The 20,000-nt window shown below is 36.6% G+C and overlaps 1 long non-coding RNA gene across 1 annotated transcript in view; it reads left to right on the top strand.

The window, feature by feature from the left end:
- The window catches only part of LOC131930222 (uncharacterized), a 17,024-nt gene extending 6,025 nt beyond the window's left edge, over positions 1–10,999 (top strand). The window contains exons 4-5 of the long non-coding RNA XR_009384098.1: positions 1,556–1,598; positions 10,924–10,999. This is a non-coding gene — a long non-coding RNA (uncharacterized LOC131930222). The remainder of the gene's footprint in view (positions 1–1,555; positions 1,599–10,923) is intronic.
- The last annotated feature ends 9,001 nt before the right edge of the window (positions 11,000–20,000 follow it).

The following is a 20,000-nucleotide window of genomic DNA, read 5'->3' as shown; positions in this document are numbered from 1 at the left end:
GTATTCGAATGTAGAAAAACAGTTTTAATTATGCAACAGGAAAAGCGTATATATTTGTGAAAAAGAACGCATAAAACTGTGACGTCACTATTGTTTATACATTAACGAATGACGTCATCTGCCGTGTTTAGAATAAAAAGAAATGAACTATTTTATTCAAATTTGATTTAGTTGTACGTACGCTATGAAATGTATACAATATAATTTTTCCGACCTAAACTTATACAATTTATTTTATCTATTTGGATTCTAAATCTAGAGATTCTAGATCTAGACTAGATCTAAATCTACGCAAAAACTAAACGTAGACGCTAAGTAGCTAAGTTCTAGATTTAGACTCTTCCAAAAATAAATTTCTACATTAGGCCTAAACAATTTCAAGACTTACTTATTTTATAAAAAAAATTGTTTAGAACTGGCTAATTTGGGAAAAAAAATAATTTGTGCTTAATCAGTGTGTGCCTGTGTTATGTTAAATGTGTCGGATTTTTAGCTAATTAGTTATTTCTTTACTTTGTCATTAATATCGTTCAGCGTGTACATTGCTTTTTGACCAATAACTATTTCATAAATTATTTTTCTCAAACAACTACAACATTTTAAAATATATAGGCCTATAGTTCACGTGAAACGGGTACCGATGGCTAGTTATATATAATTATGATATATGAGACGTTTTTTTTACCCAGAAATGTATAGGATGTAAAGAAATCGAGAAAACTATTTCTTGCTTGATTACAATAGAGTCTCATTTCTCGGTAAACAAAAAGTTATTGTTTTTACAAGCTTTTATTTAACTCACTTTCTATGTCTGTCGTCAGTCTGTCTTGATCGAAATCGCCGGAGCGAAATTGCAGCTACTTCTACTTGACAGATATGGTTTTTAATTTGTACGTGGGTCAAGACATGAAGACAATGATCCGTGACATTAAATTTGACTTAAATGGATGCCTTATTGATTTTTTATGAATTAATTAAAATTTTGACCAAATTAGTAGGCATTTCATTTGTATCGAACCGCACCACACTCGTCATCAAGTTCAATAGCGCGTCATCGCGTTCAATAGGCGCGCAATGGTTTTTAGTCATGAAACTCTATTGTAAGTAAAAACATGTAAAGTACTAAAAAAAACTCATAAAAAACGTTTTAATAAAAAGCTTTTATGTACTAATGCACTGAAAAGTAGAAAATAAATTACAGACTACTATTTAAATAACTATACAGAAAAGCGTGGGTCTCTTCCTAAACATTAGTAAAGTAATCCAATAGATCCTAAAGTGACCCACGCTTTTCTTTATAGTTGTTGAAATCGTAGTCTATAATTCATTTTCAACTTTTTAGTGCATTAGTACGTAAAAAATTTGTTATTAAAACGTTTTTTATGAAAACATTTTTAACTTAATATCAAAATTGAGCTACAGAATCCAGGAATTTTTTAGAAAACTATATTTAAAGGTATAACAGCGACACGGGAAAAACTGTTTATAAACATCATTTCAATAATCAAAACCTCCACCAATTATTGTTAATATTACTTTTCTTTTCTTTTTTTAGAGACGGAAAAAAAAGATGTGTTACCAATCGTAGAAAATAAAAGGTAAAGTATGTTATATGGCGCTGTAAAATAATACGTAGCGTTGGGGTTGTTTCTATAAGTTTATAAATAAATTTTTAAACATAAATATAGTTATACTTTCGTGTGTATGTTTCTTCTAAACACAATCTTGTTATACTTAAGACTTTCTGAAATTTGAATGGCATAAAAGCTCGTCGAAATACCCGAAAAATCCAAGGCCAATATAAAACGGATTGCGAAGATCAAATTATAACAAAAAGAAACGTTGTCTACATACTGAATTAAAAACAATCGTAGATTTAAGATGAACAAGTTTAAATATGCGCATCAAAAGTTTGCGTGCTATGTAAATTAAAAAAGTGAATAATATGGAAAAGTCCGTATGTTTATTATATATATATATATATATATATATATATATATATATATATATATATATATATATATATATATATATATATATGTATATGTATATGTATATATAATTTGGATTGTAAATAAAACTGTAATGTTTTATTAACACTGTCTTATGTTTCTCCCTTGCAGAACACACAATGAATCAAAGAAACTTCTAGAAAAAATAAACATCTGGATTTGACAATGTTTTTAAAGTTATTTTTTATCCTTTGGTGTTTTACTACATGAACGCTGAACATACCAGATCATTCAGCTGTGTCGCCAGATATAAAGATATTATAAACGCTGAATGATGGGTCGAAGAGATGTTCAACTTAACTAATGTTTTCTTTCGCAATAGTAGTATTGCGATGTATGTCATTGTCAGTCATTTCTAAACTTTGAATTTTACAATTAGCTAATCAACTTATATAGATAACTTTATGGCAAAAAAACGACGAGGTCGTATACCCACAATAACTGGTTAACACCTCATAATTCTCTTATATCTTCTCCCCCCCCCCCCCCACCTCCCCAGGAAAAAAAATATCTGCTTTCCTTTCTTTATGTTGCGTGTTTATGGATGACAATAAAATAGCTTTTGCTCTTTTTTTAAGCTCCAGCAGCGCGGGAGTACATTGATGGGATCTGTGACGTTGATAATCTTTTATACAAGAACCTGGGATTGATGAAAGACGTTTGCAATTGTGTACGAGAATCTGGTGTCCTCTCGTACTACCGCGCGGCGGACATTGTGGCCTGACTCAGAAAACGGCCTAAGACGAACCGAGTCCCCACTAGAACCAACTCGCAGCCCCTTGCCGACGACCTGGTTGGTGCGCGGGTGAGAGACAGGAATCAAAGCCAACAAAACGGCGACCCGGCCATAGGGGGGTCACCGGGCAAAAACCCAAGTTGGGCCGATAGCCGCGTAAGTGGCAGCTCGTGATGAATGCCGCCCCCCCCCCCCATGTGTGAGATGTGCGCTAGCCTGGTTGCCCGAATGTGCCTATTCGGCGGGGTACGGATTGACCTCCATAGCTACAAGTTACCCACGGAAGCACGTAAAAAACTCTGTCCGCGAATGCCGACGTCTTCTTTTGGCTAGATGCCCCCGCGTTGCACCCCCATGTGACTTTTAAGTGTTCCTGGCTTGCGAATGGAACACCAGGACCTATATGAAAGTGTATCGCCCGAAAACCGTAGCAGGAGGCCAGACAAGGTACAACTCCCAGGACGGGTAGTACGATGTACTGGAGTGGAAGACAAGCCCGAGTCCAACCAGTAGGAGAGCGGGTACGCCAAGGAGTGAAGGCGATGCACTGCGCGATGCCATAGAACAACGTCATTTCCTGCCAAGGCGTCTGGGGGAAGCTGCATTGGGAGCTCGACGGGGGGGGGGGGGGGTTGTGCTCTCGTTGCAGGGGAACCCACCCGCCAGAGCAGTCCGAAGTCCCCTAACTCTGTTTCTTAAATGTCCGAAGGCCACCCACGATCAATCTGGGTTCCATAGCGGTGGGACGACGTCCTGCGCCAGGTGGTGGGGAAGGCAAGCCTGGTGAGAGCCCACGGAAGCAAAGCGACCGACATGCAGTGTTCAATCCGACATCTTCTAAGGCTGCCAACAGCCCACGCTAAGCCAATTAGTCGGAGTACACTGCGTCGAGGCCGGCCTGGCTTATGGGAGCGTAACTCCTGAGCCGGTGATCCCGTTGTTCGAGTAGTCTGAAAGACTCAGAGGCGTAGCGAATGGGGAGGGGTACATATATCCAAGGGCGACGACCCCAGGAAGCGCCAAAAAGCTTATTTTAGCTGCAGTTTTGTATAATAAATATAATAAATATATGGGGGAGGGGATCAGGAAGTGTCGCTACGTCTCTGGGTCGACTCTCAGGCGAATAACCGACTAGATCTAGCAAGCTATTGTATTTAATTTTGTTACCTCCCCTTAATTATAAAAAAGTATATTATTCATATAATATTCTTGTAATGTTATTGGAGAAGAACTTATCTGGACAGTCTTAGCAGAAACTCTGCATTTAAAAATGTGTCGAAATCCAGTTTTGTTGTTACCACAAACCTACAAACAAATAAACATATATTCTAAAATAATATAAGTTTTCTGTTAGTCCTCTCATTTTAGTATTCATTTTTACAAGCTTTTATTACACTCACTTCCTCTGTCTGTCTGTCTGTCTGTCTAGATCGAAACGCCGGAGCGAAAACTCGGACACTTCTAACTGACAGATACGGTTCGTAATTGATACGTGGGTCAAGACATGAAGACAATGTATTATGAGATTAACCCATATTCTGCTAGCGTCCCACTTATGGGACGCTTGTAAAAAAAATGCTAAAATTTATTAAAAACTAGTTAAAACACAAATTATGTTTCATTGTATTTGAAAATGGCTAGACTATTGAATTTGTGTGTGTTTTGTGAAAAAAATTAATTTAGAACAATGTTATAATGCCGGATTTGCAGGACTTGTCAAAATGGCGGAAAAAAGAAAACATGCGCACAGGAAAATGCATATCTTCTAAAATATTAACATTTTAAGTGCAAAATACATTTGAAACTTGTAGCAGTACCATATTTCTATCTGATAAAAATTTAAGAATAACATTTTTTTTACTACTTCGTTATATCAAGTGTACAACAAGCGTCCCATAAGTGGGACGCTAGCAACTAATGGCCCCATGTAGATTGTTACACAAACGTCACATTTATTGGACACTAGCGAGAAACACAGATGCAAATGTTTATGTTAAATGGTTATTTAGGGTGAAACAGTTGTTGACTTTGTTAACTGCTGACTTTAAGGTGTTAAGTAGTATTTATAGATATTTAATTATGACCTTGACCTATATTTATGCAGATTGTTACACAAACGTCACATTTATTGGACACTAGCGTGAAACACAGATGCAAATATTTATGTTAAATGGTTATTTATGGTGAAACAATTGTTGACTTTGTTAACTGTTGACCTTGGGGTGTTAAGTAGTATTTATAGATATTTAATTATGACCTTGAGCTATATTTTCTTATATATTATTGTATAGAAAATTGCAAATACTGAAAAACTTACATTTTATTTTTAAGTTTTCAGAATTACACTTACTGAAGTATTTAATACCATTGAATACAAACTAATTTAGTATTGCTGTAAATTTACTAGCGCGTGATATTAAAATTATAACAAACAAGAATAATAACAATGGCCACGATTTAGGTGAAATGATTCATTCATGGGGGTTGATTAACTCTATTTATATAAGAGAGCTTAAGCTACATATAGCAGAAATGTGAATTAGCTGTGTACAGTTATCATGCCCCAATAATATCCCCCTCAAAAGGTTACCGATACCAGCTTTACTTTGTTAACTTTTTAAGGAGATTCCTGCTGTTAGATTGGGAGCTGTTCGCATAGTGAGGTGCATACATGGATGAGAGCCATGAACACTCAATACAAGCCCCCAGAGACAGATCCGTGCCCTAGAAATAAGATGTATGATGTCCTAATGTACGCCTGTGGGGGCGGGGGGAATAGCGAGGGTAACAAAAGAGAAGATGGCTGGATGACATCTGGGACTGGACCGGATCATCTTTTGCAAATTCACTAAGGGCAGAGTTTCTTTCAGACATCATTTCGGAGGAGGGGGAGGGGGCTCTGCCACCAGAAGAAAATGGAATTTATATACAAAACATACTTTTACCAATGTCCACCCTTCCCCTAAAATTTAAGTCCCCACCCCTGAAAATTTCATGTACGTCCCCCAAAAAATCAATTATTTATATTTAATTATATTACAGTTTCGATGAATAATAACAATATTTGTGATCATGTGTGTATAATTAGATGTACTAGTCACAGCTTTACTTATTTCCAAGTGTTGTTCACTTTGATGGATGCTAGATTGAAAGAAAACTAGACTTTTGAACATAATTTCTGCATTTTAGACCATGGTATGGCTAACCCAATTGATCATTATCAGTATTTTTAGCTGTCCTAAACAATGAAATCATTGGTATAACAATACAAAATCAGTATACAGCTTAATTTTCGCGTGATTAGCCATATTTCGTGAAAAATGATTTTATTTTTCAATAAATGTACATGGGGCCGTTCGTTGCTAGCGTCCCATTTATGGGACGTTTTTTAAAAAATCGATATTTAAAAAAGTATTGATTTAAAAAAAAAATCCATAGTCATTCCTTCATTCAGTGCCCAAAAGCTAAACCATATCAAAAAATTATAAAAATTTGAGACCTTGGGATAATATGGGTTAAATTTGACTTGATTGGATGCCTAATGAATTTTTTATGAATCAATTAAAATTTGGACTGAATTAGCAGGCAGTTCAATCCACACGCGTCATCAGGGCCGTGTTGGGCGTTGAGCGACGGGTGCTCTATGTCAAAAGCGCGTGATCAGGTTCAATAGGCGCTCGATGGATTTAGTCGGGTGAGCAGTCTATTTCTTTACCACTAGACTACGCCATCCCATAATATTTTACTGAAGCTTTAGCTATAAACTTGACACTGGTTTTTAGTCAAGTAAATAAAACATGTAAAGTACTGAATTTTTTTCCATAAAAAACGTTTTAATAACAAGCTTTTATGTAATAATGCACTAAAAAGTAGAAAATAAATTATACACTACTATTTAAATAACTATAAAGAAAAGCGTGGGTCTCTTCCTAAATATTAGACACTACTTTTTAAATTACTATAAAGAAAAGCGTGGGTCACTTCCTAAATATTAGTAAAGGTATCCAATAGATACTAAAGTGACCCAATAGACCCAACTGTTGTTTTTATTAATTCGCCATCGTTTCTTAGAAATCAGCGATCCACTGAAATAACGACGGACAACATTTAAATTTTCATCACCATTCCGCATACCTATCCAACCCATCAATCTCTCTACCCCCCATGTCTTACCAACCCACCTACCTCACCAACCCATCCACATCACCAACCCAACTACCTCCCTAACACACCGGATTAATTGACACACCTACCTTACAAACCCATCCACTTACCTTACCAACCCACATTCCTTACCAACCCAACTACCTCACGAATCCACTTATACCACCAACCCATCTGTGATGGGTGGTTTATATATAATCTTCTCTATATATTCTGATCTGGTCTACTACTATTCATACGGCAACTATTATACTTGTTAGGACGACGGGAATCACTCGTATGTTCCGCAGACACTAATTAAAAATGTTAACAACTTCGTTTATGAAATAGCATGAACTTTATTAACACACGATGATAGATCAGTTGCACTATATTAAAGAATACGTCCGTCTTCTACTATATCTAACCCCAACTAACTTCACTGATGCGTCTTACGTTATCAATACATTGTCTCGTCATGCTCTCGTCACACTCGCGCCACAAATATTTTATTGCACACGGGCACAATTCTCTCACACCAAATCGTCTACCGTCAAGTTCGTACCGTCCTTAGTAACATCTACTAGTCTAGTCCAATATCTACGCTATGACACCACCTACCTCACAAGCCCACTTACCTTAACAACCCACCTACCTTACAAACACACCTACCAACACATCTAGCTCATAAACACACCTACCTTACTAACCCACCTATGTCATCTCTACTAACAAGCAATCTTCTTCACCAACCCCCAACCCACTAACCATATCCAAAAGCTGCAACAAGCAACCACTTCACTGTTATGTCTCCGTTCCTGATTTAAAAGAAAGGGAAGCAACTTTGGAAAAATGTTTTTAAAAACGCAACCTGATAATCTCTCTTTAATTTCAGTGGTATCTTTGCACCGATTAGTTGGTAGTTAATGGAAAATTTCGAAAATTTCGACGAAATTGTTCTTATTATTGTAAGATTCGGTTCTACAGAAGAAAACATGAAATGTAAGTTAAAATTTCAAATATTTAGCGATGCAGTTGAGTCATTTTATTGATGATTAATTTTTGATCTATGAAATATGGGGAGGGGCAGTGGCGGAACTAGAAAAAAAGGGCCACCCCGCAAAAAAAAATATTTTCGGTCCCCCCTAGACCTAGACCTAGACCTAGACCTAGACCTAGACCTAGACCTAGACCTAGACCTAGACCTAGACCTAGACCTAGACCTAGACCTAGACCTAGACCTAGACCTAGACCTAGACCTAGACCTAGACCTAGACCTAGACCTAGACCTAGACCTAGACCTAGACCTAGACCTAGACCTAGACCTAGACCTAGACCTAGACCTAGACCTAGACCTAGACCTAGACCTAGACCTAGACCTAGACCTAGACCTAGACCTAGACCTAGACCTAGACCTAGACCTAGACCTAGACCTAGACCTAGACCTAGACCTAGACCTAGACCTAGACCTAGACCTAGACCTAGACCTAGACCTAGACCTAGACCTAGACCTAGACCTAGACCTAGACCTAGACCTAGACCTAGACCTAGACCTAGACCTAGACCTAGACCTAGACCTAGACCTAGACCTAGACCTAGACCTAGACCTAGACCTAGACCTAGACCTAGACCTAGACCTAGACCTAGACCTAGACCTAGACCTAGACCTAGACCTAGACCTAGACCTAGACCTAGACCTAGACCTAGACCTAGACCTAGACCTAGACCTAGACCTAGACCTAGACCTAGACCTAGACCTAGACCTAGACCTAGACCTAGACCTAGACCTAGACCTAGACCTAGACCTAGACCTAGACCTAGACCTAGACCTAGACCTAGACCTAGACCTAGACCTAGACCTAGACCTAGACCTAGACCTAGACCTAGACCTAGACCTAGACCTAGACCTAGACCTAGACCTAGACCTAGACCTAGACCTAGACCTAGACCTAGACCTAGACCTAGACCTAGACCTAGACCTAGACCTAGACCTAGACCTAGACCTAGACCTAGACCTAGACCTAGACCTAGACCTAGACCTAGACCTAGACCTAGACCTAGACCTAGACCTAGACCTAGACCTAGACCTAGACCTAGACCTAGACCTAGACCTAGACCTAGACCTAGACCTAGACCTAGACCTAGACCTAGACCTAGACCTAGACCTAGACCTAGACCTAGACCTAGACCTAGACCTAGACCTAGACCTAGACCTAGACCTAGACCTAGACCTAGACCTAGACCTAGACCTAGACCTAGACCTAGACCTAGACCTAGACCTAGACCTAGACCTAGACCTAGACCTAGACCTAGACCTAGACCTAGACCTAGACCTAGACCTAGACCTAGACCTAGACCTAGACCTAGACCTAGACCTAGACCTAGACCTAGACCTAGACCTAGACCTAGACCTAGACCTAGACCTAGACCTAGACCTAGACCTAGACCTAGACCTAGACCTAGACCTAGACCTAGACCTAGACCTAGACCTAGACCTAGACCTAGACCTAGACCTAGACCTAGACCTAGACCTAGACCTAGACCTAGACCTAGACCTAGACCTAGACCTAGACCTAGACCTAGACCTAGACCTAGACCTAGACCTAGACCTAGACCTAGACCTAGACCTAGACCTAGACCTAGACCTAGACCTAGACCTAGACCTAGACCTAGACCTAGACCTAGACCTAGACCTAGACCTAGACCTAGACCTAGACCTAGACCTAGACCTAGACCTAGACCTAGACCTAGACCTAGACCTAGACCTAGACCTAGACCTAGACCTAGACCTAGACCTAGACCTAGACCTAGACCTAGACCTAGACCTAGACCTAGACCTAGACCTAGACCTAGACCTAGACCTAGACCTAGACCTAGACCTAGACCTAGACCTAGACCTAGACCTAGACCTAGACCTAGACCTAGACCTAGACCTAGACCTAGACCTAGACCTAGACCTAGACCTAGACCTAGACCTAGACCTAGACCTAGACCTAGACCTAGACCTAGACCTAGACCTAGACCTAGACCTAGACCTAGACCTAGACCTAGACCTAGACCGAGACCGAGACCGAGACCGAGACCGAGACCTAGACCTAGACCTAGACCTAGACCTAGACCTAGTCCTAGTCCTAGACCTAGACCTAGACCTAGACCTAGACCTAGACCTAGACCTAGACCTAGACCTAGACCTAGACCTAGACCTAGACCTAGACCTAGACCTAGACCTAGACCTAGACCTAGACCTAGACCTAGACCTAGACCTAGACCTAGACCTAGACCTAGACCTAGACCTAGACCTAGACCTAGACCTAGACCTAGACCTAGACCTAGACCTAGACCTAGACCTAGACCTAGACCTAGACCTAGACCTAGACCTAGACCTAGACCTAGACCTAGACCTAGACCTAGACCTAGACCTAGACCTAGACCTAGACCTAGACCTAGACCTAGACCTAGACCTAGACCTAGACCTAGACCTAGACCTAGACCTAGACCTAGACCTAGACCTAGACCTAGACCTAGACCTAGACCTAGACCTAGACCTAGACCTAGACCTAGACCTAGACCTAGACCTAGACCTAGACCTAGACCTTGACCACCCCAAACCAAATTGTGTAAAGAAAACCCTGTTAATTATGGGTAATGGCAAAATAGCTCGTCAAAATACCCGGAAAATCCATGGCCAATATAAAACGGATTGCGAAGATCAAATTATAACAAAAAGAAACGTTGTCTACATATTGAATTAGAAACAATCATAGATTTATGATGTACAAGTTTAAATATGCGCATCACAAGTTTGCGTGCTATGTAAATTAAAAAAAGTAAATAATATGGAAAAGTCAGTATGTTTAGAAATTTATTATTTGTTTATATATATATATATATTATATATATATATATATATATATATATATATATATATATATATATATATATATATATATATATATATATATATATATTGGATTGTAAATAAAACTGTAATGTTTTATTTTATTAACTCTGTTTTACGTTTCTCCCTTGCAGAACACAAAATGAATAAAATAAACTTCTAGAAAAAATAAACATCTGACATTGACAATGTTTTTAAAGTTATTTTTTTTCTTTTGTTTTTTACTACATGAACGCGGATCATAACAGAACATTAAGCTGTGTCGCCAGATATAAAGATATTATAAACGCTGATTAATGGGTCAAAGAGATATTTAACACAGCTAATGTTTTCTTTTGCAATAGTAGTATTGCGATGTATGTTATCGTCGGTCATTTCTTAACTTTGAATTTTACAATTAGCAAATGAAATTACATGGATAACTTTAAGCCAAAAAAACGACGAGTTCATATCCCCACAACAACTGGTTAATCCCTCATAATTATCTTATATCTTCTCCACCTCACTCCCTTCCAAAAAAATATCTGCTTTCCTTTCTTTATGTTGCGTGTTCATGGATGACAATAAAATAGCATTTGCTCTTTTTTCTAAGCACAGATTTAATTATTTATATAATAATTAAAAGCAGTAGTAAAATAAAAGCAGTTCGCTTGTAAACATTGTGAAAGAATATAAGGCAGATAAGCCAGGCTTGTGCAAATGTGATTATCTAAGCTATACACATAAATTACACAGTTTAACAATATTATTGGTTTTTGACAGAAAAGCAGGCTGAAATCGGAGTCAACAGTCTAAATGGCGCAAAATCATTTTGTAACTGTCAAATGTGGGAGTATTTGTGCCGGGTGAATGTATGTCTCGAGTGGAGGTGTAAAAAGGCAACGTAGGAATATAAATCTAAAAAATATTGTGAGCAGGCGCATGTGCAAAAAGAAAGGAGGAAGTGAGGGAGATTGAAAGTGAAAGTCGTTTGTTTTGGTAGTGTAGCTGCTGTATCTGTGATATCAATAAAATTGTAAAATCACCAGTGATGTGGTTTGTATTTGCCTTTAAAGTTGGCCGTACAAACAGGGTGTGACATTTTGGTGTCGGAAGTGAGCAGTGATCCGCACTGTAAAGGACTCTAAAATTAATTTTTTTCGATATTGTTGACATTTTGGTAATTGAGTAATTTTCTGGGACCATTAATAATAATATTGAGGACTATGCCAAAATGATTGAGTTGGCTGACTCTTTAGGATATACTGGTGCAGAAAAGGCCAAATCGGTTTAAAATAAAATATCAGATGCTGGAAGGAAGATATCTGATGCAGCTGAAAGGAAAGATAGAGCTTTAGAGAGGGAACTAGCTAAAGCTAAATAGAGGCTGATATAGCTAAAATAGAGGCTGATAAGGAAATAGCTAAAATAGTGGCTGATAAGGAACTAGCAAAGGCTAAAATAGAGTCCATTGCGGACACACATGGCAGAAAAAAATACATGTTAGAGAATAACTGAAGATTTCTATGTCTTCTTTAATGAAAGAAGACATAAAAAAACACATACAAAAATGCACCAAATGCATAGAATTCAATCCTGTTAATGGGAAACATAATTCACCTCTACAACAGACAGATAGAGTTACAAGACCATTCCAGAAGATAGCAGTGAAAATAGTTGGACCTATGGAACACCCTTTTTCCCAGGGCCACAAGTTCATATTAACTATAGTGGATTGGGCAACCAGATGGCCAGAGGCAATACCACTTAGAGAGATTACAGCTGTAGCTATATGTGATGCTTTGATGGGTGTATGCACACGATTCGGTTTTCCTGATACGATTTTATCAGACAATGGAACACAGTTTAAAGCCAACTTAACAAATGCATTCACAAGCTTCTTGAACATTGCACAAATACATAGTACCATATACCATCCACAAGCGAATGGGATGAATGAGAGATGGAATAAAACAATGAAGATTATATTAAAAAAGGTAACAGAAGATCACCCTGGTGAATGGTACAAGCATTTTCCGCAGGTGCTATTTGCATACAGAGAGACTAAACATGAGTCAACATGTTTTTCTCCTTTTGAACTGATATAAGGGGTAAAGCCAATAGACCCATTAACTTTATTGAAACACAAATTATTAAGTAAAAATGAAGAGGAATTTGATCCTCATGAACTAGTAAACCATACTAAAGAGAGAATAGTTTATGGTGTCCAGACAGCCCAAGAGAATGCGTAGTTAGCCAGTGAAAGGCACAGAAATATAAAAAATAAACATAGATATTTAAGAACTTTTGAAAGAGGAGATTTAGTTTTTGTCAATCAGCCAGACAGAAAAAACAGAAGTATTTCAAGGACCTTTTGAAGTGATAAAGAAACTATCTGATGTAAATTATGAAATAAACATAAAGGGAAATAACACGCATATACACATAGACAGAATAAAGAAATTATATGTAGAGCCAGAGAAACTGATAGAAGAGGAGCATATAGCCTGTACTATAATAAGTGAAAGCTGTAATACAAAGGAAATTAAGACTAATCATATCCCAGTGGATGAGAAAAACATAATAGACAAAATAGTAAATGAGTACAAGGATGTGATTACAACAGAAATGGGTTTTTACTGAAACAATTCAACACAAAATAGAATTGACTGATTATAGTGCTACGAAAGGGAAGCATTACCAAGTACCAGTTGCCTACAGACAAGCTGTTGAAGCAGAACTGGATTTGCTCCTTGAGTCTGGGCAAATAGAAAGAACAGAATCAGCATACTCATCACCCATGGTGATAGTAAGAAAAAAGAACAACAAAGTAAGGATATGTTGTGACTATCGAGAGTTGAATAAAAGGACTAAGATAGATGCTGAACCCATGAATGATCCTAAAGACATTTTGGAAACTATTGGTAAATCCTCAATTTTCACCACTTGTGATTTGAACAGAGGCTTCGGGGAAAGAGGCATGGAAAAGGATTCAAGACAATACACCGCCTTTACATCAAGCAAAGGTCTATGTCAATGGAAGGTGATGCCGTTCGGACTTGTGAACAGTACCGCCACGTTCCAAAAATTCATGTGTAAAATGACAGAGGGAATGAAAAACCTGGTCTTCTTTGTTGATGATATATGCATAGATAATAACACATGGTCAGAACACATAGAAACACTAAAAGAACTACTAGAAAGACTTAGGAAACATGGGGTTACAATAGCACTAGAGAAACTGCATGTGCGAGTAGATACAGTAGAATTCTTAGGATTTAAGGTTGAAATTAAGAAATTAAACCTACTGAAGGAAAGGGACAAAATATTAAATAACAAAACTCCTAGTACAAAGAAAGAGGTGAAATCATTGTTAGGACTATGCAATTTTTATAATATTTGTGTAGATAAATATGCTGAACTTACTACTCCTTTAAGAGAATTGGTATCCAAAGACAAAGTTAAACTAGTATGGACACAGGAATGTGAAAGTGCTTTAAATAAAATAAAGGCTGAATTCATGAGTGACAAGGTACTGATGTCACCAGATTTTAGTAAGCATTTCACTCTCTTTTACTGATGCATCAAATATAGCGTTAGGAGTTTGCTAGGGTAATAAACTATACAAAGTACAATACCTCAGCAGGGCATTATCACCAACAGAACAAAGATATGCAGTGATTCAGAGAGAGAGAGTGCCTAGCAATTGTGTGGGCATTGAATAAATTACAGAAATATTTATTAGGAAGACACTTTACTCTTAGAAAAGATCATAAGCCATTGATCAAAATCAATAAGAAAATGATAATGAATAGCAAAATAAATAGATGGGCACTGATTTTATTAGATTTTAAGTTTGAGATAAAAACAGTAAAGGGACACCACAATTCGCTAGCTGATTTATATCAAGACAGATTGAAGATGAAAAAACAAACATAGAACTGACTAAAAAATAATGACCTGAGACATATCAGCCAATCCTTATAATGGAATTTTAAATAATGAAGTATGTGATATTTACTACCAGAGAAAATTAATATTTTCAAAGTGTGAACAAGATAGGAATAAGTTATAACATGACTAGTATAAATATATTTTTACAACTATTTTAATTTAGTAATGCAAATAAACATACATTTTGTTGTATTTCTGTGGTTTGTATGTATACTGTATATCTTGTTAAGTAATGAACATGACTATGGCAGTATGAGTTGACAGATGTGGTAATTTACATATGTTATGATGAGGAGTTTACCTCAGCCATTGAAGTAGGAAAATCAAGGATATTATTTGCCCATGGGAGCTATTGCATAGCTATGATTTTGTTCCACTAAGAGGGAGTATACCTTAGTGAGGTTTTGTTATTATTAAACAAAGAAGGTTTACCTTAGTTACAATTTTCCTTATTGGCGATACTAATAAGTTAAGTGAAGTTTTGCATTTTGCCATGTATTTTATGAATATCATTGTTTCAATTTGGTAAGTGTTACATATAAAAAAATTTAGGATGTTAAATAGCAAGTTTCTTTTTCAATATAAATTCTATTTAACTGTTACATGTATAATGAAGATTTTATAGTAAATGTGATCTATATAAGAAAAAAATAATGAATTAATTTTTTAAAGGGGAGAAAGGGCATATGTAACAGTCAAATGGGAGTATTTGTGTGGGGTGAATGTATGTCTCGAGTGGAGGTGTAAAAAGGCTACGTAGGAATATAAATCTAAAAAAATTTGTGAGCAGGCGCATGCGCAAAACGAAAGGTGGAAGTGAGGGAGATTGAAAGTGAAAGTCGTTTGTTTTGTTAGTGTAGCTGCTGTATCTGTGATATCAATAAAATTGTAAAATCACCAGTGATGTGGTTTTTATTTGCCTTTAAAGTTGGCCGTACAAACAGGGTGTGACACATTTAACACGTATCTCTGAATTGTGTCGTAGTGAATGCCTAAAATTTAGATTTAAAATGAAGAAAGAAGAGCAATTATTTGTTTTTCTCTTTTTTTTATATTTAAGGATCCCTACAAAAACATCTAGAATATTGAAACAAATTGAACTAGCACAATAAAATTGACTCAATTTGCAGCGCTTGTGGCACCGACAAGTGCCTTAACCCAAACACTTTGATATATATATATATATATATATATATATATATATATATATATATATATATATATATATATATACGTCTCAGTCGTGGAAGTTTTTGTTTTTCATTTGACTGTTAAAGTTTTTATTTGTCTTGTGTTTTCTCCAGATCGTTTATGAAAGATTTAAACTGACACGGTGAAAGAATTGCGTAACCATAGGCATGAAAATCTGTTTCCAAAACTTTGTTGCAAGAAAGCATACCTTTTTTTTTACTATATCTTTTTTTATATTTGTGAATAAGTACAAATTAACATCCAATTAAAAAGCTCCTAAGCTATAACCCATCGCAATACTATTTTAATCGTAATTAACATCAACATAATTCAATATTATTTCACTATAGCCTTAATCAATCTAGATCCGACATTTTCAGCCTATGACTATGTGGTCACCCATAAACACTGAAACGTTTTTACACGTTGGTCCTTCCCCCCCCCCCCCAACACACCTACATCGTAACAAAAACTAACGTCCCCCTCCATATTTGAAAATATTTAAGCCTACCTGGGATCTGCCAATATATAATGTAAGCCTATTGATTAATTATTTGAAAATAATCTATGAAACAACTTTTAATTACACGAAATAAAGACTTAAAGTCACTTTCTAAACATGATTGTTTATAATGTTATCAAATGCACCCAGTGGCATGTCAATTTCTGGAACCCATTGCTTATGTCCCAAAAGTCAGAATCTCCCAAACCCCATAATTTTTTAATGTTTTTTCATTGACGATCACAATAAATTTTGATCTTGTTTATCAGATATTTCATAGACACACAAATCCAATTACAATAGTTGTTTTGATTGTACCTATGTTAATAAAATACGTGTTTCTCACAACTCAACATTTCAGCTAAACTCATTTGCTGTTTTATTGGAAATTTGTATTAGTTATTTCCTTCTATTAATAAAATGAGTTTCATTTCAGTATATTGTTTTGGACGAGGAATAATTTTAACAAATGGTATATTAGATATACATATTAAATCAACCTAGATTTTTTGGAATGAAGAAGTTTATTGAAACTCTATAATTGTGAATCAGATTTATACTCAAGAACTTTTGCTTCTTGAGTATAAATCTGATTCTTGATCCCGTAAGTTGCCTCTGATTTAACACAACTCTACCTCTCTGGTCATGCAGAGTAAATGCAGTTTGAAATTGTACTGACCATTAAGAGCTGTAAAAAAATGTGAAATCTGCTTCAGCGTCATATCAGACATTACTGATAACTTCATAGGTTTTCACCCCAATCTGTCGCCATACTGTCTGCACCACGGTCACACAGGTCAACATGGCTGTCATCCGTAATTACAATCTAAAGGCTTGTATCTAGTGAGTGGACTTACAGTCAGACACACTAAGGGCTATTCCTATTACACCTATTATGATCTATCTAACCTACAGTTAAACAATATAATAGTGTGGACATAGATACAATTAAGAATTAAACGATATTCTATCATAGCCCTCTATCCTATGCTAATTCCAGTCATAACACTTTGGATCCAAAATGTAGGCCTATGCTGTTGTAGGCCAATTTCTGTCAAATCTAACCACTGTTGAAGAAGGCTGTAAATTACGTTTTCAGAACAGTGAGATGGTTATTTTCTAACTTCTTCTTGACTTTTGTCTTCTCTGTATGCAGTTGTTTAAACCAGAGTACCTAAAAATAACCCATAATTACATTTCATATACTTATTATGTTTACATACTTTCAACTCACAATGGTAGAAATAAAAACAGTTCTCTTTATTTATAAAACTGAGAAAGCATTGATGGGACTATTTATTTATTTATGTCATGATGTAATGTGTATGAAAGGTGTATACGTGGGACGGATCTCTGCGTGTGTGTATGTATCATCTAGCGAAACACGAGGCCGGGGTGTGTTGACGTGTATGTTGTTGTGCGGAGGGAATGAGGGTATAGGGGAAGCCACTGGTCGAATCACAGCGGGAGCGTTGTGAGCGAGAGAAAGGAGGTGTGTAGGAATGAATGCGGAGGAAAGTTGAAGGTTTGTGTGAAAGTAGACAGTTTGATGTGGAACTGGAAAGGTTCTAGAGGAAAATAAAAGAGACTGTTGTACCTCGCTTTAATGTGTTAATAGTGTTTTCTATGAGATTCCTGACGCCCTTACAATTACTACTCATTAAATAGTTTACTTTTAATCTTTTACTAGTTATTCTTTTAATGTAAGTTGTTTGGGATTAAATACAATAGGTCTACAAAAGTGTCAAAAGTCATACATATTTAATTAAAAAAAACAAAATAAAAAATGTAGTAATAAAGATGTACTACTTTTGTTTAGCCACCATGCCTTAGTTGAAAAGTGATATTCAAACTAGGCTACTAAAACTAATTTTCATCAATTTATTCACTTAGTTTTCAACTCGAATATATATTTTGATTAGTCAGTTAATCCATCAATGACCATTGACACTTTTTGGCTCAACTAACTATTAACTATTTTCCATTATTAATAAGTTAAAAGATCACTACATAAGATTAAGAGTAGACTAAGTCATATATTACGTTAATATTTAATGATAACTAAAATAAGACAGCCAGCTCTTCACTTAAGGGGGTAGTCTCCTGAAAAAAAAAAACTTTTTAAATACTAGAGATCAAATATTTTTTCACAAGAGTTTTTTTAAAATACGTCCGAATATGTGTTTTAATTTTAAAAAATAAGTGGGAAAATCTTGGTAACTATGATAGCGGCGGCCGTCTTAAAAAAAAATAACTCCTTAGGATTTCCTCCATTCATAAATTATTAAAATTTCAACCCAAAAGAACAATGAATTTACAACATTGTACCATATTTTGGTGTATTCTGCGAACAATTTTAAGTGCAGATTTACAAAGAAATTCATTTTGAATTTTACACTTGTGGGTCCGTTAAAAACAATTAATTTATTGTTCCGAAATTCCGAAAATGTCGTGTTTTTAAAGGACCCAAATTTTGAAAATTATTAAATATAGGGTAGTCGTGGTCGATTTGGTAAACCTCATGGTTGCTAAACCGAAAAGTCTCGAGTTCGAACCCTCGGGCAGATGAGGCTTGTTAGCTTGGGACAGTTACTATTCTAGGTGAGACAACTCCAAAATCAAACAGCTTTAGCCTTGTAAGGCGTTGTTGGTCGGACAAAGGCTATTGAAGAAGCAAATCTAAAAAGAAAAGAAGACTGAAATAGGAGCCAATGGCCTCAATGGCGCATAGCCAGTTGACACGAATACTGAGTTGTGTTGGAAGGGATCCCTACCAATACGAAATTTAAGAAGGAGGAAGAAGAAGATATTTAGATGAAATGAATTAATGTTTGAATGTCACAAAGGAACTCAAAAAACAAGAAGGCATAGTTTCATTATGTTATGCAGTTTAGCCACAATATATTTTTTGGATGTAGGGTTAACTTAATATGAGAACCAGTTGTCTTACACAGCACGAATGAAAGCAAGTAGATATTGTTTTCATCAGTGTTAACAACAGAATCCTGCGTTGTCAAAGAATTTTTTTTCATGGAGTCAATAATATATTGCATTCTTTAATTTGTTGCTTTGCTAAATTTTCGCATTTTCTAATGTGTTATCTCTTGCTTTGTGCTAGTTAGTATCCAATTGAGAATTTGGTTGCCTGAATGCGCAGTATATTTGCATAATTTATACTCATTTCCATAGAGAGGTGGTGGTTTTCTATAACTGCTTCAATTGATTAATTATTATAGCACCATTTTAAATCGTAAAACTATCTAATTTATTAATATTTATTAATATACTAGGCATGCTTCCCAGGGTCGCTTAGGCTTTCGAAAACATTGAGAATTTGAAAGCTTAATTAATTCGCCCGAGGTTCGGTCTACGACTTCAGGAGTTATGAAGAGGTTCCCACGTGGACATTTTTTTTTCGATGTATAGCTCATATAAGCCGCCGATCAGTCGAGGTCAGTTTTGACCCCCTCATCGAAGACTTTTCGGCCAACCGGCCCCCGTGTTCTGTCGCCCCAAGGCAAGATCCTGCCAAATTTGAAGCGCCTGCGGCGCCGGGAAGTGCCCTATCGGGCACCCGACAGCTTT

The sequence above is a fragment of the Physella acuta genome, unplaced genomic scaffold (genome assembly GCF_028476545.2).
Source record: "Physella acuta isolate Inbredline_101_S28 unplaced genomic scaffold, ASM2847654v3 ptg001742l, whole genome shotgun sequence".
Lineage (NCBI taxonomy): Eukaryota > Metazoa > Mollusca > Gastropoda > Physidae > Physella > Physella acuta.
Note: the sequence above shows the minus strand (reverse complement) of the source record. Positions and strands in the feature narration are given on the sequence as shown.